Source organism: Panthera tigris, chromosome A1 (genome assembly GCF_018350195.1).
Source record: "Panthera tigris isolate Pti1 chromosome A1, P.tigris_Pti1_mat1.1, whole genome shotgun sequence".
NCBI classification, from domain to species: domain Eukaryota; kingdom Metazoa; phylum Chordata; class Mammalia; order Carnivora; family Felidae; genus Panthera; species Panthera tigris.
Window position 1 is genome coordinate 162,096,126 of NC_056660.1, and position 24,932 is coordinate 162,121,057.

General features: G+C 37.2%; 1 protein-coding gene across 12 annotated transcripts in view; it reads right to left on the reverse strand.

Moving 5' to 3' along the window:
- Positions 1-5,079: 5,079 nt before the first annotated feature.
- SLCO4C1 (solute carrier organic anion transporter family member 4C1) overlaps positions 5,080-24,932 on the reverse strand; it is a 126,459-nt gene continuing 106,606 nt past the window's right edge. For 7 of the 12 annotated variants that reach the window (XR_006219301.1, XR_006219268.1, XR_006219262.1 and 4 more), the window contains 3 exons: positions 24,458-24,768; positions 24,088-24,268; positions 23,305-23,976 (listed from right to left, as the gene is read on the reverse strand). The gene's annotated coding sequence lies outside the window, so the exon portion shown is untranslated. Of the gene's footprint in view, positions 5,189-15,282; positions 15,395-20,712; positions 22,699-23,304; positions 23,977-24,087; positions 24,269-24,457; positions 24,769-24,932 lie in introns of those variants that run through there. The other 5 variants (XR_006219232.1, XR_006219238.1, XR_006219244.1 and 2 more) reach the window with 5 other exon arrangements.

A 24,932-nucleotide genomic window follows, 5' to 3' on the forward strand; every position in this document is an offset into this window, starting at 1 on the left:
ATGCTATAACAGCTGCAATCTTGAATGGATGCCATGGAGGCAAGGATGGATGAGGCATAGCTCGAAACAGTGACATAGAGGACAAACTTATGGAGAATAATGAAGCAGTAAAAAAGAGGGGGACTAAGGCAAAAGAGCATGATTTAAGAGTTAGAGAAATCAGTGATTCATTAAAAAGGAACAATATCAAAATCATAGGGGGCCCAGAAGATGAAGAGAGAGAAATAGGGGTAGATGGGTTATGTGAGAAAAACATAGTGTAAAACTTTCCCAACCTGGGGAAAGACACAGACATCAAAATCCAGGAGGCACAGAGGACTCCCATAAGATTCAACAAAAACCAACTGTCAACAGGTATATAATAGTCAAATTCACAAAATTCTCAGGCAAGGAGAGAATCAAGAGAGCAGCAAGGGAAAAAAAGTCCTTAACCTACAAGGTAAGACAGATCAGGTTCACAGCAGACCTATCCACAGAAACTTGGCAGGCCAGAAAGGAGTGGCAGGATATATTCAATATGCTGAATTGGAAAAATATGCAGCCAAGAATTCTTTATCCATCAAGGTTGTCATTCAAAATACAAGGAGAGATTAAAAGTTTCCCAGACAAAAAAAATTAAAGGAGTTTTTGACCACTAAACCAGCCCTGCAAGAAATTTAAAGGGGGACTCTCTGAGGGGAGAAAAGATGAAAAAGAAAAAAAAAAAAAAGAGAGACCAAAAGCAACAAAGACTAGAAAGGAGCAGAGGACACCACCAGAAACTCCAACTCTATAAGAAACATAATGGCAATGAATTCATTTCTTTCAGCACTCACTCTAAATGTAAATGGATTAAATGCTGCAATCAAAAGACATTGGGTAACTGAATGGATAAGAAAACAAGATCCATCTATATGTAGTTTACAAGAGACCCACTTTAGACCTAAAGATACCTTCCGGTTGAAAGTAAGAGGATGGAAAACCATCTATCATGCTAATGGTCAACAAAAGAAAGCTGGAGTAGCCATACTTACATCAGACAATCTAGGCTTTAAAATAAAGACTGTAACAAGAGATGAAGACGGGCATTATATCATATTAAAGGGGTCTATCCACCAAGAAGACCTAACGATGTAAAAATTTATGCCCTCAATGTGGTAGAACCAAAATATATAAATCGATTAATCACAAACATAAAGGAACTCATTGATAATAATACCATAATAGTAAGGGACTTCCACACTGCACTTACAACAATGGACAAATCATGTAAGCAGAAAATCAACAAGGAAACAATGGCTTTGAATGACACACTGGACCAGATGGACTTAACAGATATATTCAGAACATTTCATCCTAAAGCAGTGGAATATACATTCTTCTCCACTGCAAATGGAACATTCTCCAGAACAGATCACATACTGGGACACAAATCAGCCCTCAACATGTACAAAAAGATCGAGATCGTACCGTGCATATTTTCAGCCAACAACGCTATGAAACTCAAAATCAACCACAATAAAAAAATTTGTAAAGATAACAAATATTTGGAGACTAAAGAACATCCTACTAAAGAATGAATGAGCTAAAACCTCTGGGATGCAGCAAAGGTGGTCATAAGTGAGAAGTATATAGCAATCCAGACCTTCCTAAAGAAGGAAGAAAGGTCTCATATACACAACCTAGCCTTACACCTTAAAAAGCTGGAAAAAGAAGAGCAAATAAAACCCCAAAACAACAAATACATGAAAAAATAAAGATTAGAGCAGAAATCAATGCTATCAAAACCAAAAACAAAACAAACAAACAAAAAACCCAGTAGAACAGATCAATGAACCCAGAAGCTGGTTATTTAAAAGAATTAGCAAAATTGATAAACCCCTAGCCAGTATGATCAAAAATAAAAAGCAAAGGTCCAAACAAATAAAATAAGAATGAAAGAGGAGAGATCACAACCAACACAGCAGAAATAAACACAATAAGAGAGAATATTATGAGCAATTGTATGCCAATAAAATGGGCAATCTGGAAGAAATGGACAAATTCCTAGAAACATATACACTACCAAAACTGAAACAGGAAGAAATAGAAAATTTGAACAGACTCATAACCAGTACAGAAGTAGAATTAGTAATCAAGAATCTCCCAAAGAACAAGAGTCCAGGGCCCGATAGCTTTCCAGGGAAATTCTACCAAATATTTAAGGAAGAGACAACACCTATTGTCTTGAAGCTGTTCCAAAAAATAGATACGGAAGGAAAACTTCCGAACTCTTTCTATGAAGCCAGCATTACCTTGATTCCAAAACCAGAAAAAGACCCCACTAAAAAGGAGAACTATAGACCAATTTCCCTGATGAGCATGGATGCAAAAATCCTCAGCAAGATATTAGCCAACAGGATCCAACAATACATTAAAAAAATTATTCACCACGACCAAGGGCGATTTATACCTGGGATGCAGGGCTGGTTCAATATCTGCAAAACAATCAAAGTGATCCATCACATCAATAAAAGAAAGGACAAGAATCACGATCCTCTCAATGGATGCAGAGAAAGCATTATTACAGCATCCTTTCTTGATAAAAACCCTCAAGAAAGTAGGGACAAAATATCATACCTTGAGATCATAAAAGCCAAAAATGAAAGACCCAACACTCATATCATCCTCAATGGGGAAAAACTGAGAGCTTTCCCCCTAAGGTCAGGAACAACACAGGGATGTCCTCTCTCACCACTGTTATTCAACATAGTATTGGAAGTCTTAGCCTCAGCAATCAGACAATACAAAGAAATACAAGGCATCCAAATTGGTCATGGGGAGGTCAAACTGTCACTCTTCACAGATGACATGATACTCTATATGGAAAACCCAAAAATTCCACCAAAAAACTTCTGGAACTGATCCATGAATTCAGAAAAGTGGCAGGATATAAAATCAATGCACAGAAATTGGTTGCATTCCTATTCACCAACAATGAAGCAACAGAAAGAGAAATCAAGGAATCAATCCCATTTACAACTGCACCAAACACCATAAAATACCTAGGAATAAATCTAACCAAAAATGGTGAAAAATCTACACTGAAAACTATAGAAGCTTATGAAAGAAATTGAAGACAGAAAAAATTGGGAAAAGATTCCATGCTCCTGCATAGGAAGAACAAATATTGTTAAAATGTCAATATTACCCAAAGCAATCTACATATTCAATGCAATCCCTACCAAAAGAACACCAGCATTCTTCACAGAGCTAGAACAAACAATCCTAAAATTTGTATGGAGCCAGAAAAGACCCTGAATTCGTAAAGCAATCTGGAAAAAGAAAACCAAAGGAAGAAGCATCATAATCCCAGACTTCAAGATGAATTACAAAGCTATAATCATCAAGACAGTACAGGACTGGCACAAGAACAGACACTCAGATCAATGGAACAGAACAGAGAACCCAGAAATGGACCCTCAAAGATATGGCCAACTAATCTTTGACAAAGCAAGAAAGAATATCCAATGGAATAAAGACAGTCTCTTCAGCAAGTGGTGCTGGGAAAACTGCACAGCGACATGCAGAAGAATGAACCTGGACCACTTTCCTACACAATAATAAACTCAAAATGGATGAAAGACCTGAATGTAAGACAGGAAGCCATAAAAATCCTCGAGGAGAAAGTGGGTGATGGGCATTGAGGTGGGCACTTGTTGGGATGAGCACTGGGTGTTGTATGGAAACCAATTTGTCGATAAATTATATTACAAAAAACAAAACAAAACAAAACAAAACAAAAACCCTCGAGCAGAAAGCAGGCAAAAACCTCTTTGATCTTTGCCACAGCAACTTCTTACTCAACATGTCTCTGAGGGCAAGGGAAATAAAAGCAAAAATGTACTATTAGGACCTTATAAAAAAAAAATCTTCTGCACAGTGAAGGAAAAAATCAGCAAAACTAAAAGGCAACCGATGGAATGGGAGAAGACATTTGCAAACGACATATCAGATAAAGGGTTAGTATCCAAAATCTTTAAAGAACTGTTCAAACTCAACACCCCAAAAAACAAATAATCCAGTGAAGAAATGGGCAAAAGACATTAATAGACACTTCTGCAAAGAACGCATCCAGATGGCCAACCGACACATGAAAAAACGCTCAACATCACTCATCATCAGGGAAATACAAATCAAAACTACAATGAGATACCACCTCACCTGTCAGAATGGCGAACATTAACAACTCAGGCAACAACAGATGTTGGTGAGGGTGTGGAGAGAGAGGATCTCTTTTGCACTGCTGGTGGGAATGCAAATTGGTGCAGCCACTCTGGAAAACAGCATAAAGTTTCCTCAAAAAATTAAAAATAGAACTACCCTATGACCCAGCAATTGCATTACTAGGCATTTAACCATGGGACACAGGTATGCTGTTTCGAAAGGGGCACATGCACCCCAATGTTTATGCAGCACTATCAATAATAGCCAAAGCAGGGAAAGAGCCCAAATGCCCAAAGATGGATGAATGGATAAAATGGATAAAGAAGATGAGATGCGGTGTATATATATATATATATATATATATATATATATACACACACACACACACACACACACACACACACAATGGAGTATTACTTGGCAATCACAAAGAATGAAATCTTGTCATTTGCAACTACGTGGATGGAACTAGAGAGTATTATGCTAAGCGAAATTAGTCAGTCAGAGAAAGATAAACGTCATATGACTTCACTCATATGAGGACTTTAAGACTCAGAACAGATGAACACAAGTGAATAGAAGCAAAAATAATATAAAAACAGGGAGGGGGGACCAAACATAAGAGACTTTCAAATATGGAGAACAAAACAAGTTTCCTGGAGGGTTTTTGGGAGAGGGGATGGGCTAAATGGGTAAGGGGCATTAAGGAATCTACTCCTGAAATCATTGTTGCACTATATGCTAACTGACTTGGATGTAAATTTTAAAAATAAAATAATAATAATAATAATAATAATAAAATATTAAATATTAAATAATTAAAATAAAAAAACAAAAACAAAAGAAGGATAAAAAATTTGAGAGTTTATTCTAGTTTATCCAGGTATTTCCCTATATAAATTCTAAAATTCAGAGAACCTTTCTGGTTGAGTCACAGAGAAGAGACGTTGCTGGCTTTGAAGATGGAGAAAGGGAATCACAAATCACAAAATGCAGCTGGACTCTAGAAGGTGGAGAAGACAAGAAAGTGAATTTTCCAGGTTCACCAGAGTCTCCAAAGTATACCAATGCAGTGAGACTGATGTTGGATTTCTAACCTACAGAACTGTAAGGAAATAAATATGTGCCATTTTGAGCCACTAAAGTTTTGCTGATTTGTTATAGCAACAATAGAAAAACAATGCAAAAGTTAAAAGGAAAGGTATAACTTTCAAGTTCACAGCATTGCCAGCAGTAATCATAGAAAGAAAATTATTTATATTTTTTGTTTACTTTTAGAAAAATGAAACTCAAAGAAGAAAATCTTACCAGCTAAGAAAGGGTATTGTGTACATCTATTTATATGTGTAATTACTGCTCTTTAATTCAATTGTGGAGAAGAATCAATTATATACTAAATATTTTTTTGTTTAACTTGCTTGGAAGAAAACTGTTCAGCTATTATTATCTTTTAAATTTGTCCAGGTTTGGATGCATTAAAAACTGGAGGCATTACTCTTCCAAGTAATTTTTATTATTTTTTAATGTTTATTTTGGAGAGAGACAGCCAGCAGGAGAGAAGCAGAGAGAGAAGGAGACAGATAATACTAACCAGATTCTGCGATGTCAGCACAGAGCCTGATGCAGGGCTCGAGCTCACAAATTGTGAGATCATGACCTGAGCCTAAACCAAGAGTCGATGCTTAACCAATTGAACCAGCCAGGTGCCCTTCAACTAATTTTTAAAATAAGAAACATCAAGATTTATTTTTAAACTAACTCAAAATTACTAGTTATATAAAGTTATTTAAAATACAGTAATGATACCAGGAAGAATTTTGATATGCATGCATGAAGACATTTATTAGCCATTTACCATTACTCTAGTTTGTGCTATACTCTGATGTCTTCAGGTTTAACAGCCTCCTGCTGTCCTTATAGGAATGTATCCAATTGTGTAGACACAGAGTATATCAGGTCATAAAGGGAGGTCAGGTCATAAAGGGAGAAGCACTTACTTTAGCAAATTTTAGTGTTCTCTGCACTCTGTTTCAAGCAAAAACTAAATATGCAAAAACACAATTTTGCTTTTTATGGAAGCTTTTTTATGATCATTATTAAGGTCCCTAGTTAAAATCTCCTTAGGCTCTACCCTCTCTCTTTAAAAATAAAAAATATCTTCTGTAATTTGTGTGTTATTATTGCGACAACTTGAAAATAAATAATGACAATGTATAATCTCCTTCTGTTAATTAAAACACAAACCAGTTTCATAAAAACATCTCTTCTCTTGGGTGTGGGGTGGGGATGGGGGTAGGGGAGACAAAACAACCTCATCCAGAATTTCTATTATTGATCCTTTCTCTTTAAAACCAAAGGAAATCACATACAATAAAAGACAAAAATATTTTACATTTTTCATTTTCCCTTATATGTTTATATTTTTCATTTCATTTCAAAATGTTAGAATAAATTTTTATTTACAGCAGGGAAAATAGAAGAAATCTTGGTGAGAGAATTTTTAAATTTAGATCTTGAAGACTAGGCTTTCAGCAGTTGGGAGGGGAAAATTGCAGAAAACAGCTTTTAAAAAATGATGATTATGATAAGAGTTTCAATTTACCGATTACCTACTTTGTTCCAGTATATTGCTTTTGTCCTTTAATTTTATTACACTTACTATTTTTTTTAGAACAGAAAAAGTTTAGTGAAATTATATCCATTTTACAAATTATGAAACTGAGGTTATGATAACAGTAAAAGGCCACTCAGGATCACCAATCAAGTATTTGAATTATACATTTAACAAGCAAAGATGTAATCCAGATCCACTTGATAGTAAACACAAATGTGCTTTGCACTGTGAAAGATGAGATCACTTCTTATCAGTTTATAGGCATTTTCTGTTTTTTGGGAGAGACAGACACTGTGCCATAGTGATATAGTCTCCCATTAAAATAAATCTTTTTAGGGGCGCCTGGGTGGCTCAGTCGGTTAAGCATCCGACTTCAGCTCAGGTCATGATCTCACACTCCGTGAGTTCGAGCCCCGCGTTGGGCTCTGGGCTGATGGCTCAGAGCCTGGAGCCTGCTTTGGATTCTGTGTCTCCCTCTCTCTCTGCCCCTCTGCTGTTCATGTTCTGTCTCTCTCTGTCTCAAAAATAAATAAAAAAACATTTAAAAATAAATAAATAAATCTTTTTAAATATAAAATATTTTCTTAAAAAATTATAGAGTAAACATGAGTATAGAGGATATGCAGATATGGTCAAAATTGTGATGGTGATACACAAGTTAAGAAGTCTGGGCTACACTGCAATATGTTGAGCCATTCAAAGCATCCCAGCCCCCTTGACATTCAGTGCTCTACATCAGTCATAGTTATATAAAGTCTAAGATGGCGCCTGGCCTCTAAAATGAGACACTTCAGCTTCAGTCAACTTCACTCCAAATTTAACTCCTGGGGGCACCTGGATGGCTCAGTCAGTTAAGCATCTGACTTCTGTTCAAGTCATGATCTCATGGCTCGTGAGATCCTTGATCACGAGGTCAAGCGCCATGTCAGGCTCTGTGCTGACAGCTTGGAGCCTGAAGCCTGTTTCGGATTCTGTGTCTCCCTCTCTCTCTCTCTGCCCCTTCCCTGCTCCTGCTCTGTCTTCCTTTCTGTCTCTCAAAAATAAATAAATGTTAAAAAAATAATAATAACTCCTGACTTGTCTTGACACAAGAAAAGTCTTTGATAAACTGAACGTGTCCTAAATTTATAAATCATTGGTCAGGATGCTATTGCAAACATTCAAGAAATTAGCTCTGTTCTGCCACTAAATATTTCTGTGGACTCTGAAGTTCTAAGCATTTTTTGGAGACTCCGCATTCAGGGATGAGATCCTCTAATACTCCATATTAGATTTAATGTTCTAAATCATGGAATCAACACAGATCATCGATTTTTGATCATGGGACCTTATTTTTTTCATCGTAAGAAAAATAGATGCTTTTCTTCTTCGTGAGGAAGCTGTGAATTATTTTGGTAAGTATGATACTGAAATATCAATTCAGACCTCCACATATACTCAGGATAAGATGTTAGAGTGTATATCAGATATACTCAAAAAATAAAAATGTATTCAAGCCTTTCTAGGGTTAGTTTCCAGTATAGTTTTTTCACAAAATGCAAAAACTATTGGGCATTTTCACTGCCCAATGGGGAATATACTCCATGGCTCTGAATGCTACCAGTGTGAAGCACCTTCTGAAGTTCACAATGAGCACAGTGTCTCAGCTGGCATCTGTGGGGAATGCTTGTTGAGTACCTAAGGAATCACAAGTACAAAGCAGGACTCTCAGCCTGAATATTTGCACTGGAACACCACCTAAAAGTATTCCTTAGTCATAAATTTGTCTGGGATACTGATAATTCAATTTTAAATTACATGCCTACATTATGAATCCAGGAATCTTAGTTTGTTTAAAAAGGACCCTTACCAACCCCAAATGCACATCAAAAGTGGAACTAATTATTCTACTTCCTCCCTATTTCTTTCTCTTCATTTTTCCATCTCTCTCTTTTTCATTCACGCACACAGATACTTACTCCTGGAAGCTATTTCTTCTAACAACTATGAAAAGGAAATATGATGCCTGGGCAACGAGGGTTCAAAATGCTCATTTTCTAGAGGTTCAACACTCGACACCATGTAGTAAAATGATACATCCATATTTTAAATTGTACCTTCAGATTCAAATAAATTACCAAAGTACATCATTTCTTTCATAGATTCAGTGAGTAATACAATAAACCTTTATCAATGGCTAAGGTGTACACGTATGACACCCCTGAGGCTAACTTGATTACATAACACAGATGTTTCTGAAAGCTTTGAAAAAATCAGAGGGAAGTGGAAGATGTAATCTAGGGAAATGAAATAATTTCAGTCTCTAAATGACAATTCTTTTAAGTTTGTCTATTTATTTTGTGATAGACAGCATGAGCAGGGAAAGGGCAGAGAGAGAATCCAAGCAGGCTCCATGCTGTCAGCTCAGAGTCTGAGGTGGGGCTTAAACTCACAAACCATGAAACCATGAGCTGAGCTAAAACTGAGAGTTGGACACTTAACTGACTGAGCCACTCAGGTGCCCCAATAACTATTTTTTAATAACTTAGAAAAAGTACTATTATGACCATAAATGGATTAGACAAACTTTCTATCTTACTTGCCTTCACAAGTCCTCAGTTATTAAATGTGAATGACGTTTGGAGATGGACAGGCTATTGATATTCAATGAAGCCTAAAAATACAGATGTTTCTTCCTCTAAAACTGAATTTATCATTTATAAAATTTTTACTATGGGAAAAATAAATTCAAATTCCATATATTCCATAGTTCCACTGTAGTCATAAAATATATTTACTACTCTAAAATGTAATATAAATACAGTAAGTCATAATTTCTGGGAACTTACTACCTTAAATATTAGTATATAAAATCTATTTTTTCCTCATTAAATGATTGCTGCAAAATCTTTAACCAAAATTACGAATTCAGCTGGCCTCATATGATGCATCCATCTCTTTATTACAGCAAGAATAGCAATATGTGGAATGTACATCACAATCGAGACCATCAAAAGTATATTTCCTATTATAAAACAATCTCAAACTTAACATAAAATCTTTTAAACATTTCAAAAATGTTTATACTATTTGAGTGGGTTGACATGATACTATTCTTCCCCAAATGCTTGAGTGTGTTCCTCACTCACAAAGACAGTTCTGTACTCAATCCGGTATGAAAACTGAAAAAGGGATATATATATATATATATATATATATATATATACACACACACACACACACACACACACACACACACACACACACATATAGCCACTGGGTGGCTCAGTTGGTTAAGCATCCAACTTCACTCAGGTCCTGATCTCACAGTTTGTGAGTTGGAGCTTTACACTGGGTTTTCTGTTGTCAGTGCAGAGTCTGTTTCAGATTCTCTCTCTCTCTCTCTTTCTCTCTCTCTCTCTCTCTGCCTTTCCCCTGCACTCTCTCTCTCTCTCTCTCTCTCTCTCTCAAAAATAAACAAGCACTTAAAAAAAAATAAAATAAAATTGTTCACCAGTCTTCCCCACTAAAAAGCCAACCTTATCCCCTTTGTAATAAGTATTTTGTTGGAAGTTATTTTGAAACTGTAAAAATCCCATTCCTAATCAAACGTTCAAGTTACCAGTTTGCTTTTTATCAGTATGAACATAAGGATATCCATTCCATTCAATGGGTCATGATCCTTGTTATTACTATTAAGTCTCAATTTTTTTTCCAGTTTTGACCTTTGGAAACTCATCAAATATAGCTCCAATGTACTTTCAACATATTCCCATTATTCTTGAACACTCCTTTACTTTAAAGTAGTTGTTGAAAAACTACTAAACAACTAAAGTAAAGTTGAAAAAGAAGTTCCAGTCTCATCTGGTGCATTTCCTACCCAGCCCTGGCACTTCTTCATGGCACTTTGGTTCCTTTTTAGTGGAACAATGTTCAGAAATCAAGGGCACTATGTTAGTAATTGTTAGGGAGGTGAAGCTATTCCCAGTCATTGTCAGGGGAAAGAGCTAGGGAACATATGTAGATGAAGATAGAGGTACACACATGTACACACACACATATCTCATATATGTACTTTTGTTATTACCTTCATATATCCTATAAAACCAAAGTGTATTGCTAGTTTGTGATTTTTTGCTTCATTTACTTACCTTTAGAGCGACGAAGAACAAAGAAAATTACTTCTTATGTTTCTGCTTCATTGCCAGCAGCCAGTATTGTCAGTTTTTTTTATTTATGCCATACAAATAAGTACATAATAGCATCTCACTGTTGTTTTAATTTCAGTTTCTCTAATGATAATGTTGAATACCTTTTCACATGCATACTTACTATATATTTATCTTCTCTGATTTGTGTTCAAGCGTTTTGCCCATTTATTAAGAATTGTATAATTTTCTTATTTTTGAGTTTTAAGAGTTTTTTTATATTTTGTGGTTATGAATCCTTTAACAGGTGACTTGCAAATATTGTTCATACTCTTTTGTTACTTCATGCCTTTAACAGTTATTTTTTTCACAGCAAAAATTGTCTAATTTTGACAAAGGCCAATTACCTTTCTCTCTGTCAGTAACAACATATTTTAACTTGGTGTCTTAAACGGATGTTCACTTGTGCCCTGGGGCTGCAGCTTCAGCTGCTTTTCTCTCTGAAACTAGGCTTCCATTTGTTAAGGTAGTGAGGGCCCCTAAAGCCTTTCACACAGTGCTGGCTTCTCTTCTTCAGGACTCCACCATGGAGGCAGGCTTTCTTTAGTCTCCCAAACTACCTCCAACCACCCTTAGGTTCCTGGACAAGATCCTGAGAGATGATGCAAATACGCCTTTTGTCTTTAATATGAGTGAGGGATTATCTCCTCAAGGTTGTCCACGTTCAGGCTTTGGCAATTTGCTACAAAGTTTAAGTGGATTCCTATATGCCTATAATGTGTCCAGCATCTCAGCTTCCTGTACTATGCACAGTTAAGATTATTCTTGGGTCCTATAGCTCTAGAGGGACATGTTTTACATTAGATGTCAGGTAATTTGTCCTGTGACAAAAAAAGCTAATTTTTTTTATTTTATTTAGCTTGCTCTTAAACTTGGTTGAGGGCGACCCACTCTTTCCAACTTTCTTTTCTTTTTTTTTTTTAATCAATTAATTTATTTGAGACAGAGAGAGAGCAAGAGAGAGAGGATGAAGGCACAAGCGGGGGTGGGCCAGAGAGAAGGAGAGACAGAATCCCAAGCAGGCTCCACACCATCAGGGCAGAGCCTGATGTGGAGCTTGAACTCAGAAACCCTGAGATCATGACCTAAGCCAAAACCAAGAGTCAGACTGACTGACTGCGCCACCCAGGTGCCCCTGTTTCCAACTTTCTATACCCTAGGCAGAAGCAAAACTCTAGATCATCTTCTAAATGGTTTTCTCATTAAAAACCAAGCAATAAAGTCCTCAAAAGATTAACGAAATGTGCTATGTATGTATCTGTATATGTATACACATGGATACATGAAAATGAGAAGAGACGTTTCCATTTTATTCTTATAGTAAATTACAAAAAGGTTAATGAAGATTTTCAGAAACTCTAAACTGTAATGCAATTTATTACACAATTTAGGCTAATTTCATAGTTGATTTATACATTGACATTTTATATTAGATGCCAGTGAGCATAATGAGATATAAAATTACGGGACTGCATAAAGCTTGTGAAGAGACAGGAATATATATCAAATATAAGTTACTGTTCAAGGAAATTGCTGATTACCTGTCCTTTACTCTGGGTTATTAAAGATTAACGTTTTCAAGCATAACCTGAGAAAAATATAGTCTGGGGATCCCATCTCTGCTATCTCTCTAGACACTAAATGAACAAATAGCAATACTTTATGAATTTTACACCTCAAATAGTTCAGAGTGCTTTCTGTATTTTGCCTCATGGCATAAATTTTATAGCTTTACCTAAGCCAACTACTGAAACAAATAGTGTCTCCCTCCAGAAACAAAACTTTAAAAAAAAAAAAGCCAAAACCCCTGAAGAAATTTTTAAAAATATCAAAATTATGTTGTCATCTCCTTGAACATGCAACTAATGATGCCATCAACACAGCATTGGCTGTGGATAACAGACCAGCAACAGGACTGCCCACTACTGATAGGCCAATTAGAAAACACACTAAGAAAGATTTAACTGTCATGGTACCTGGGTGGCTCAGTTGGTTAAGCATCCGATTCTTGACTTTGGCTCAAGTCATGATCTCACTTTTTTTGAGTTCAAGCCCCACATTGGGCTCTGTGATGACAGCACAGAACCTGCATGGGATTCTCTGTCTCCCTCTCTCTCTGCCCCTCCTCCACTCACTTTCTATCTCTTGAGAGAAAGAAAGAAAGAAAGAAAGAGCAAAAGAAAGAATCTTTTTTTAAAAAAAGGCTAAGATAAAGAGTAGCATGAGCACTCAAACTTCGTATGTGAAGAAGACAACATGGAAAGGCATGTTCATGGTGTCTTGAAGCATTCCTCACTCAGATGAGTAGGATTCAAGCCATGCCTCTATTGACAGCTTGGTGTAATATATTCCATTAGCTAAACTAAGTTTTTCATCAGATCTATTTGGGAGTTTACAATTAACTCTTCACTGTGAATTCCTCCACATTTTGTAGAAAATGCTCAATTTGAATCATGAGATAAAAACAAGCATCCTACCAAGTCGCAAAGAAACTTACACTTAAAATGGCACAAGTATGGAAAGGACATTGATTTGGATTGTGCAGCAATTTATCTAGGATGACACAGATCCATACACAAAACTCACAGAACAGGATAGAATTTCGTTTCTTTTAACCCTCTCAAGTTACGTATACAGAATTTATGAAATTTACCCTTTGTTTTTCCAGGTTAGTTCCTATCAATCCCTTTTCTCTCAAAAAGAATAAAATAACTCCTCCTTTTGTCCAACTCTATCTTTTAAACTTTCTGAAATTTCAAACTCTGTTTAGGGTCTATCAGTATACCCATCCTTCACCACTAAATTAACCCTTTCTTGCCAGATGTGCACGTTTTCCCCTTTGCACTGCTGTGTTCTCCAGTTGTTCATTTTTTGGAATCAGACTTTTGTTTTGTTTTTCTTCCCAACTTCCTAGATTCTCAATTTGGGATATTTGCCCAAAGATGCTGATGTTTGAAGTTGGAATAAAGCATACCCTGTATCAATACTGAGTGAGTCTGAATGAAAATTTTCCTGGAAGTTAAGGAGTTAAGCACTAAAATTCAAAGGCAGCCTCTGTGGAGACCAAGACTGTGATTCAGTTAACTTTGGTTGAAAAATGGACACTAGATCTATTTTGTTCAAACCAAATAATTTAAACCTTTTTATTACATTGCTAGAGAAATAGAATTGTTCAGAAAGCATAGTACTGATGAATTAGGCTATTGTGACTTTAAATTCAACTTGGAGAAAATCTTATGCTACCATTATAAGATGTTTATAAAAACTAGGAAGTAGTTTATTTTTCTACAAAGGCTGCCTTCAACCACACACCGTTTTATCTGTTTCCATTTCCATATCCCATGACTTCTGTATCCCATGACTCCCATGAGTCATTCTAAGGTATCAAAATCCAGGCTCAGCAACTAAGATTCATGTTCAGGTACTAAGCAACTTCATCTGTTCTAAGTTAAAACTTTAATCTCTCTTTCAAGCCAAAGCTTTCCTCCTCTTGCACAATCCTAAACTATTGTTCAGATCTCTGGTGGGAGAAGTACACTCTGATCTTTCACTCCCACTTGACTTCTTTCTTTCCCAGCTATTTTCTGGCTTTTCTAGAGCCATTGAGAAACTTAGAGAAACCAGGTAAAATTTATATTTGCACTTCTCTCTTCCTGACTCATACTGGATGACCTCCAATGTCCTTCCAAATGGCAGGTAAAAAAATATGGGCTTTTTGTGTGGGAGAGGTAAAGTTCTTTGAAGGCCCTATGAGAACTTTGGCCTTTCACTTTTTCTAGAGATAAGCTATCACAGTTGACCTGCAGTCTTGTGATTCACCCATGCTCAATTGATGCTCGCTGAAGTATGCAATACAACCTACTTTTGGATTCTCTTTGCCCAAACAGGTTACCATATTGCTTTTAAATTACTATCTTTGGAGTGCCTAGGTGGTTCAGTCAGTTAAGCATCTGCCTCTTGATATCAGCTCTGATCTTAATCTCAGGTTCATGAATTGAAGCCATGAAGTGATAAATTTTTATGATAAATATCATAAAATATATGGTAAATTACTATCTTTGACAGAAAGAGTAAAGGACAAAGCAGATCTTTTGCATCGTGCCACCTGATTCCAGTTTCTTTCTTATTTTTAAACTTCATGGTAGTTCTTGACTAACATTTGTTTGTCAATGATTCTCTCTTGTAAATAAAGTATACTAAAAATAAAAGACTGATACTTCCCAAAACACCAGTATATTCTAAAGGAGTAAAAAATGTTCATTCTCAAATATACCATTGCAGTAAATAAATACATACCTGAAAAGAGTCAGCCTCCTTTCTTTTCTTTGGAAGTATTTTATTAATGTCCGCCTGTAAGGCATCTGGAAAGAATCTTGAAGTATTCAGGTCTTTACGATCTAGATCTATCCTTCCAGGATAATGAAAACACCAGCAATGTCAAGAAGTTTCTTTTTTCACAATATTAAATGTAAATGCACAATCACAAATTCCCCTTACCTAAATTTGCTTATTTTCTAACTGACCAGCCAACAACTTGAATGCCAGTTGTATTCAGAATAATGAATTTGAAATTGCCAGTGACAAAATTTCCTACTGTCAACTTCTATTTATATAGGGAAAAAAATAGAAGGCAGTGGATTTTACTGACCTGACACTGAAGCTTTTTATAATTGCAGGTCCAAAACATTGTACAAGGTGAAATGCCAAATAATTCACACATGGGCAAAGACCACAACAAGAGGAAGCAAAGTCTATGCATACAATTGTTTTCTACTTAAATGCTTTACACATGCTCGAGTTTGCCTGGAGTGCCAGACTCCACAGAACCAGGTAAATACATAAATGCAATTTGTATACTACATCAAATAATACACACTTAACAAATATTTAGCTTTGTATATTCTGTTTATAACATACCTGCCTACTTCAACGAGAAGAATGTCTTATAAGAAGGGGTGTGGTTCAGGGCTGCTTCCAAGGCAGAAGGGACACAGGGAAAACCATACTATAGTAATCTTTCTCTCACACTGTTTCTTATGGGTAAAACCCAGTAGAAACAAACATTAGATATGGTCTAGAAAGGCTAAACACATGCACACACATACAGAGAAATGCTTGTGAGTTTCCTGGCATTCTCTATACTTCTTATATGCTCCTGCCAGTTAACTCTCCAAACTTCTGCACTGTGTCTGTTTGGTCTAGGATGAGGACCTGAATAGAAAACATCATACCCCTCCCCTCCATGCTTTTTGCCCTTTTGTTTGGTTGGGCCAACTGAGTGCCAAGCGGGGTGCTGGAGGGAAGGATAGGGCAGAATGCTAGAAGCATAGTTGGGATATTTATTCTCCAGCTCCCTCTCTGAGAAATCAGCATGGATTGGCAGCACCCTTCAACCCAAATGAAGGTCACGGTTTCACTCAAGGTGGCTCCCTTCCACAAAGCAGTCTTCTTCCAGGTTGCAGAAGCCCTCCCTTTCCCTGTTTCTCCAAGTCAAGAGTGGTAACAGCTGTTACTTACTCCATGCTACAACTTTCTACCACTTTTTAAAATATTGTTTTTATTAAACCATTCTTAAATCATGCCATTTGGAGTGTGTCACAGTTTCCTGCTGGAACCTTGACTAACAGACATGAGGGTCACCATTACACCTGCTTCATTCCCCACCATACACTAAGTTGTGGGAATAATGCATGACAAGGGCACATAGTAATTATTTAATTCCAGAAAGGAAGGTAGAAAAGGAGCTAGGGAGGGAGGAAAGAAGGAAGAAACCTGCCTACAGGGTTTACATTTAAAATTAACAATGGAAAGGCTTATCTGCTTTTGTATTCCCCCTTTTGGTTATTACCTGGGGGTGGGGGGGGGGGCAGCACTTAGACTAATTGTAGTGAGTCTCTGTCTTAAATCTTCCCTCCAACATCTCACCTGGACTCTAAAAACAGTATTGACTGCTTTCTCTGTTTTGATTTTAGATCTCCTATAATTCATTCTCTGTAAAGTTGTCAGGGTGATTTCTCTAAAAACGCATACTTTACCCCTGCAGCTTCTAAGCTACTCACAGTCTTGTAGGTCAAGTCCAAACTCTTGAATGTACCACAAATAATGTGCTATCTCTAGTTTCTACCATCCTCTTTAGACTTATCAAATCATTAATGTCAACCCTCAAAACCTTGTTCCAGGATACAATTCTACTATGTAAAACAGCAAATGTCCAAAATTACATTTAGACATTGTTTTAAACTTAGGAAATAAAAACAAACAAAAAGTACATACATTAGTGAGCAAGAAAGGGTAGGGACTTTAAAATGTGGGCCATTGAAATAAACTAAGGGTGGGGCACCCGGGTGGCTCAGCTGGTTGTCTGCCTTGAATCTGGCTCAGGTCATGATCCCAGTGTCATGGGATCAGCCCTAGGCTGGGCTCAGTGCTGAGTACAAGCCTGTTTAGGATTCTCTCTCTTTCCCTCTCTGCCCCTCCCCCTCTGCTCAGGAGCCAGTGCGCACATGTGCTCTCTCCCTAAAATAAAAAATCAAATTAAAGTGGCATTAAAAAAAAGAAAAACTAAGGTTGGCAAAGGACTAAAAGAATAACTTTAAAATGTCTTTTGGATCACAAAATCCCATTAATCCAGATCTAAGTTACTATACTAAAACTAGAAGTAAAAACTCCGTTGAATGTTTGAATTTATTATTTAATAATTTGCAATATAAAGTACAGTTCAACTTTTTAAAAGGGTTATTCTTCTATTTGTATATCTCAAACTTATTTCCTTTTTTTTCTTTTTTCCCTCTCTAAGTACCAGTTTCAGTGGAGGAACACAGCTCATCCAAGGGGATGCCCAATGGAATACATAGATTTGATAAACCCCTCCCCCACAAAAAATCACATGATAGGAACTGTTCCAAAAAGCAGTTAATCAACAGAGTAGGACACACTTATTGTGTTGTTCTTATCGTGATGTGCAAGCTAAACACCATGCTTTTGGTTGTTGCTATTTCACAGATCTTGCAGAACATAATTACAGAATTATAGACTGTCTACCAGAATAGTTGTCTAATCTCAAACAGATCACACACAGCTTGTCCCATTTGTTTTGGTCCCCGTTAATATCAATTACAATGACTGTCAGTTTGACACAATTTTAGAACAAAGATTGTAAGATTATACCTGGTTATCTATCACCCACAGAAGGAAAATACAATGTTTCTCATCTCTATTATACTAGCCTTTTTCCATCTGCCTTCAACATTTATAACTGTCTAAGGAAACGAGGTGTCACAGTGATAAGTTCCTGTCAGTGAAAGCTTCAATAAAACAGCTGCATATTTTCATGCATAAACCCCTCATCTATTGATTTCACTTAGGACACTCTTGGTTACAAGCCAACTCACACACACTTAAGTCAAAAGGCAGCTGTTCACTATAAGAATGTTGAGTGTAACTTTGCATTTTGCCGTCAAATTAATGACTGGGTCCCAAATGGAAATCAGAAGCTTTAAACATTCCCAATTTTAATACAATTACCCCAATTGTTAGTGTTATAGATTAAGTTCTCCAGAAAGCAAACTCTAAGACAGAGTTCAGCATACAAGATGTTTTGGAAGGAGCACCACCAGGATCAACAATTGTGGAAGGGAAGATAAAGAATTAGAATTGAGCAGAGGAAGAGACCAAAGCCATACAGGTTTTACAGGCTCACCAGACCCAAGAATCATCTGGAGCTAAAGTGATCCTTCAGCGTTGTCCCGATTTGGAACAAAATAAGTGAGCCTTATACTTCTGCCTCCTTCACTCATTAGATGTGAACTGACCCTGGAAGGGCATGACTTTAGGTGAGACGGCTATGTCATTGAGACAATCACTCAACAGGTGAAGACTATTTGCTTCAGCACCTGGATAGTAAGTCTTTCCTTCAAGAAAGATCTGAGTGGCACATATTCCTGTCTATGTGGACCCCCTTTGTACCACCAAGCTCCATCCTCATGTATGCCCAGGAAACAGCATCCTCTGGAATCTAGTAAGCCTCAATTTTGTAAGAAACGTAAAATAAAAATACAAAGGTTAGTAGAAATAGCTGCCCAACCCACCATCAATACCAATATCACCTTCCTTCATTACCTATACTAGACTCCCCTTGCAGCTGCCAACTCTGCTGGTCTCCAGGGCATATCTGGTGACATGACCCAAACCCTCATTCCAGAGAGGACTGGACCCCAAGTCACTGTGCTGTTTTTAAGCTAGAATTGCTATAACTGTTCATTTACAGTAAAAAATGGGCAACAGGAATGTATTAGTCTGTTTAGCCTTCCATAATAGAATACCACAGACCAAGTTTGAATAATAGTTCTGAAGGCTGGAAGTCTAAGACCAAGGTCCATTAGAGTCCATTCTTCGAGTAGGCCTTTCTTCTTCCTGGTGTGCAGATGGCTGCCTCCTCACCAAACCTTCACATGGCCTTTCTCCTTTACACATGCAGAGAGAGCATATTCTCTGGTAGCATAGCTCTTCCTCTTCCAAGGATACCAGTCTTATTGTATCAGGGCTCCTCTTAGGACCTCACTTAATCTTAATTACCTCTTTGAGTACTCTATCTCCGAGTGTAGTCATATTAGGCATTAAGGGTTCAACACACAAACCTGGGGGGAAGGGATACAATTCACTCCCTAAGAAGGAAGACCTAAGGGATACCTAAATAGTTTATCTTGCCCTGCCCCAATTGTGTAATTGAAGTCCTACTTCCTCCTGATGATCAGGATCAATTACTCCTGCGAAATGGTATCTCCACTTCTCACCTATTAGTCTCTGGACGCAAGAAGTTCAAAGCGTCCAGTTGGCTGATGTAGATTACAGTCCAATGGGATACAGGCAAATGTGTTCTCACTATGGGGACAAGGACATCTGGCCCTGAAGGCTAGAGTTGCAGGGAGAGGAAACATCCAGCCCACTAAGGTAATTATGAGTAACAGTAAAGGAATTCACTCCTGCTTCTCTACTCTTGAGTTCCGTCAAAGATAACCATAACTGAGCATTGGTTAAAGTGGTAAAAATAGATTGTACTCAGTAACTACTGACAGTAGGGGAAAGAGTTGAGCTCCATTCTGATTTGTGAAAAGGCAATTTGGGCATTTTAAGGGAGAATGAGGGAGGGAAGAGACATTATGCATATAAAACACTTCTTAAAGTTTTAGTCAACATGAATTAGCTATTGTCTGCATTTCCAAAACAGATAGTTGGACACAAAATTTTATCTGTGGCTTTGTGACAGGACCAAGATAACTGGTTCCCATGGATAACTCTCAATGTAACAACAACCATGAGTATTACAACAAAAAATAATAGTGTTACAGTAACAATTGTTGCATGATGTCTGTGTGTCAAGGACTATACCAAGTGTTCTACATGGATTACTTCCTTAATCTTTACAAACTTTCTATTAGGTAGTTACTAAATACGTGTGTATACACACACACACACACACACACACACACACACACATACATGCATATATATACATATCACACATATACACACTCTGGCAGTGTGGAGCCTGCTTGGTATTCTCTCTCTCCCCCTCTCTCTCTGCCCCTCCCCTGCTTGCTCTCTCTCTCAACATAAATAAATAAACTTTTTAAAAATTAAAAATAAACACATACCTGCATATTTCAAATTGTATGATCCTAAATACATTAAATATTTTTCTACAATGAATCCTACATTCTACAATATAGATTCAAACACCTAAAAAATAAATTTTTCATAAAGTAAAGTTCACCATATATTCTCTCACTGAGAAAAACAATGTGCTTTTGATGAATTGTTAAATGACTTAGTTATAAAAGAACAAGATTTATTGCCCTACAAAAGCTAACTCCTTGATGGAATTTACTCTGTCTTCATTTCAGAGAAAGAAAAATAAAATCAAAGTGTCTGCTATTGTCCTCCAGTGCCAGTCAATGTCATTTGAAACTGCCTCGTTACTGTGTAAAGGCCGAATCCATGAGCTTGCATCAACCATTACACTCAAGTATGTTAGAGGAGAAAAGAAAGCAAAATGTGTGGTTATGGAATCATACATTGCCCAGGCCTGCATCCTTCTGACCATAGAACAAACTACTGAACCATGGAAAAAAACACTAAATATATTGTGGGATACAGTTTCCAGTTCATCTTAAGTATTTGCTTCAAGTGGATTCCATGGTCTTTAAAGTCCTCTAAAGTCAATAAAATAAAGCTCAATAACTTTTGAATTTAAATCATCACATTGCCATCTTGTGGCCATAGAAGATAAAACTGATGATCACTAGGAGCCTCTCCCTCTGCTTGTAACTTGGGTTATAAGGACACGATAGCTCACCTGCGTGACTTATGGGAGGCTAAAAAGGCTCTGTTGCTCTGACTGGCAGCTATAGGACCTGATAGAGGACAGAACTTTTATATAACATTGGGATGTGATTGCTGAGCAGAAAAACACATTTTCCAAATTAAGTAGAAAGTAAGTAGAAACTAAGTTAAAATCTGAAAAGGTCTTAGTATGAAGCATCATACAGTGCTCCATAGAAAGATGGTGAAGTCACATTTGCTCAGGAACCTCTACTGTTTTCTCTAACTTGGACAACTCCAGAATGAATGCTTTTCAAAAGTGTAACAGATTGGACATCCAATTCATGCAGTTGGAAATCAAATTTAAAGCAGAAACCCCTCAAAGCAAAGTGTCCCTGTTTGGCTGACTTGAGACTCCACTCAGGTGTGCATCAAGACAAATACCAAGGCCAGATTTCTTGTCTTAAATTCCCAACCCTATTTTGAGTTATTAAAAAAAAAAAAGTCTTTATTTGAACTTAAATGTCATGCCTTAGTATGGCTGCATGTTAACATCTAATTACATTTGCCTGTGGATTCATTAATTCATCAAAATTTGCCAACTTTACTGTTGGGAACATATAACAAAAGTATGAATTCTGTGAAGCACGAGTTGCTTTTCTAACATATGACAAAGCTGGGAAATTTTCAAGAGAAAGATGAGGCACATAGGTAACCAAATAAGTAGCTCCTGCTAAGTTAGCTGATGAGGAGGGGAATGTATAGTGGTCTAGAAATGACTCGGAGGAGGAAAAGGGGAGCAAAAGGCAGGGCGGGGCATTTAAAGAATACACAGGCTCTGTAAGATTGTGTTTTATACTGCCTTAGTTCAAGAATGCTTTGCAGTCTATGACCCATGATCATCTCTGTGACATTCCAAGGAAACTTGAGAGCAAGTGGCAGTTCCCACGAAGCTGGCCCCATGACTGGAATGAGCAACCACAGGCTGGAGAGACTAAAAGACCTCAAACTTATCTGGTAGAGTTCCTCTACAAGTGAGTGCTCCAAAAATACCTATTAGCTGCTCCCATACCTATGTTAGTTATTTCTAAAATTTCATTATTCGTCATGTAAGAATTCTGATGAATAATTTCCAGGCAATAAATAGTTCTTGCTATCCTTCAACTTGCTCCAGCTAGTGAAACTATGGAAAACCAAACCCCTAAACTGTTTATTAGCTTTGAAGTGCCGTTTTCCATTTCCTTTAAATCCCGAAATGTCTATGAATCTTGAAAGTGTCACATGTTTCCTTACTATAGTCTTCCACTGACTTGAGATAGTGGATTTTTATAAACAACCGAAATGTGTGTCTCTATTTTCACTTCAATAGAGAAGGTCTCCTGTATTTATTTCCTGTTAAGAGGTAGGTAGTTAAGATTAGAATTTAGGGAAAATTCACTGTTCTTATATACACGGATGCTCACTTTAGAAGTTAATAGAACCATCACTCCATCTCAGATAATGGTCTACCCTTTGATTATTTGCAATTGCTTGAGAGTAGTCAGCAGATCTCTAGAGACATTTGGAAATGAATTTACAAAATTGACTTGCTCTTGAAATAGAATGAAACAATAAAGATAAATCATTTTAATAGGAATCAAAATTCTACTCCTCTCAAATATAAATTCTCTGAAGAAAATGTATTTTGGGGAATCCTTATAAGGATTTATAAATCCTTATAAATCCAAATATCATTTCAGGAATTTTTGACTTAAAGAAATTGAAAATAACTTCTGAAGAGGAGACATTCTGGCAAGTCAAAATTCCTGGGTTCAATTTTAATTGACATCTTCATTTAGGTGCAATAGTTGATGAAAGGAACAAATTCTGGTGTGTCTGGGTGGTTCAGTCGGTTAAGCATTTGACTTTGGCTCAGGTCATGATCTCATGGTGCGTGGGTTTAGGCCCCATGTTGGGCTCTGTGTTGACAGCTCAAAGCCTGGAGCCTGCTTCAGATTCTGTGTTTCCTACTCTGCCCCTCCCCACTCTGTGTCCTTTGCTGTTTCCTACTCTGCCCCTCCCCACTCTGTGTCCCACCTGTGTCCTTTGCTGGGAATCAGAGTTACTCAGGCATGATGGATGTTTCCTGGAGGAGGTGTGCAAGCAGGTTAAGTTTTGTGGCCTAAACTGATCTTTATGAGAGAAATGGATGCATGAAGTATTAGCCTATTGTCAGACTGGAATCTGGGCCAACTGGCAGATGGGCCTGCAGGCATATATAAATGATCTTCGTTCATGACATACTAGACTTGGTTCTAAGAAAATGTAAGCTAGAATCAGAAAATGAACATGCTCTCCAGTTCTGCTCAATACTCTGTAGCCCTAAGGACTATAGCCCCCCCAACTCTGGATCCCAATTTTCCAAGTATCAGAATCTAGGTTTTGGCACAGACATTGGCATTGACAAGGTGGGCATCAGCTATAGTGACAGACACATACCCATGCTTTTCACAACCAATAGCCATCATGGAGAGGGTTGGAGCTGCTGAGGAAGAATATGGCAGATGTTGACATGGTAACTGGAGAGAGACAATTCTTTTATGTCTTCTGCTCTCTCCTCTTCCAGTAGATTCACATGCACAGTCTAATGAAGAGCAAGGCCTCTACTACACAGCAGCAGCATTTGGTTATCTGATAAGGTAAAAATACACGCCAGAGAAATTACCTTACTATAAATCCATAGCCTGTCCCCTCCAAAATGCCCCATAAATGTGTAGAGTAGTACGGGTACAGATTACTCACCTGAAACCTTTACCAAGAGAAGACTGAGTATTGTATTGCAAAGCAAGACTAGCCCTTTGTATTCTAATTTCTTTATTCATCAGCATAATTGCCAATTTACTCAGACTTCAGGATTTTTATTGTTGGTGATGTGTATTAATTTGAAAGCACGTGATAATCAGTTGACCTCAAAGTACAGGCTCTGAAAAAAATTGTGTGTTTAATCTGACAGTGCAATTGATTTGAAAATTATAATTGGTTAATGAATATAGAACACTTGGATCACATTCATTTTTCTATTACTTTCATGGGTTTTCTTCAATTAGTTTTACTATCACATATTCCTTTTCATTTTTAACTCCACCAAAATGGGGAAAATATGGACACTCACTTGAATAAATCTCAGAATAACAGGTGTATAGACATCCAGAGTTGCCTTGGACAACAATGAGCATGAGGCTGCTGGTGTTCCACTGAGGGTGTTGTTTTGGTGACCAACACTCTTGAAGCCCTGAGATAGCCAGATCTGAAAATAAGATCACTCTACAACTCTGTGATGGCTCAGGAAATTCTCCAACTACGTCAACATCTGGCTCTAACCCTAGTGTCTTGTCTTCTCATGTTGCCTGTCCCTCAGCAGAGCCTGAGTTAGGCTGTAAGTACAGGATGAAGAATAAAGCCAATATTAGGCAGGAAGACAACCTAAGCAAATTGGAGAAATTTGACATTTACTTAAGATAACCACTAAAATAACATATAAAGACTGGTGTGATTGAAGATTAAGAGTGATCTACCTATTCCAGGAAAGGTACAGACACCTATCAAGCTATCATTCTCAACTCTGGATTGAAAGAACATTCTCCTCC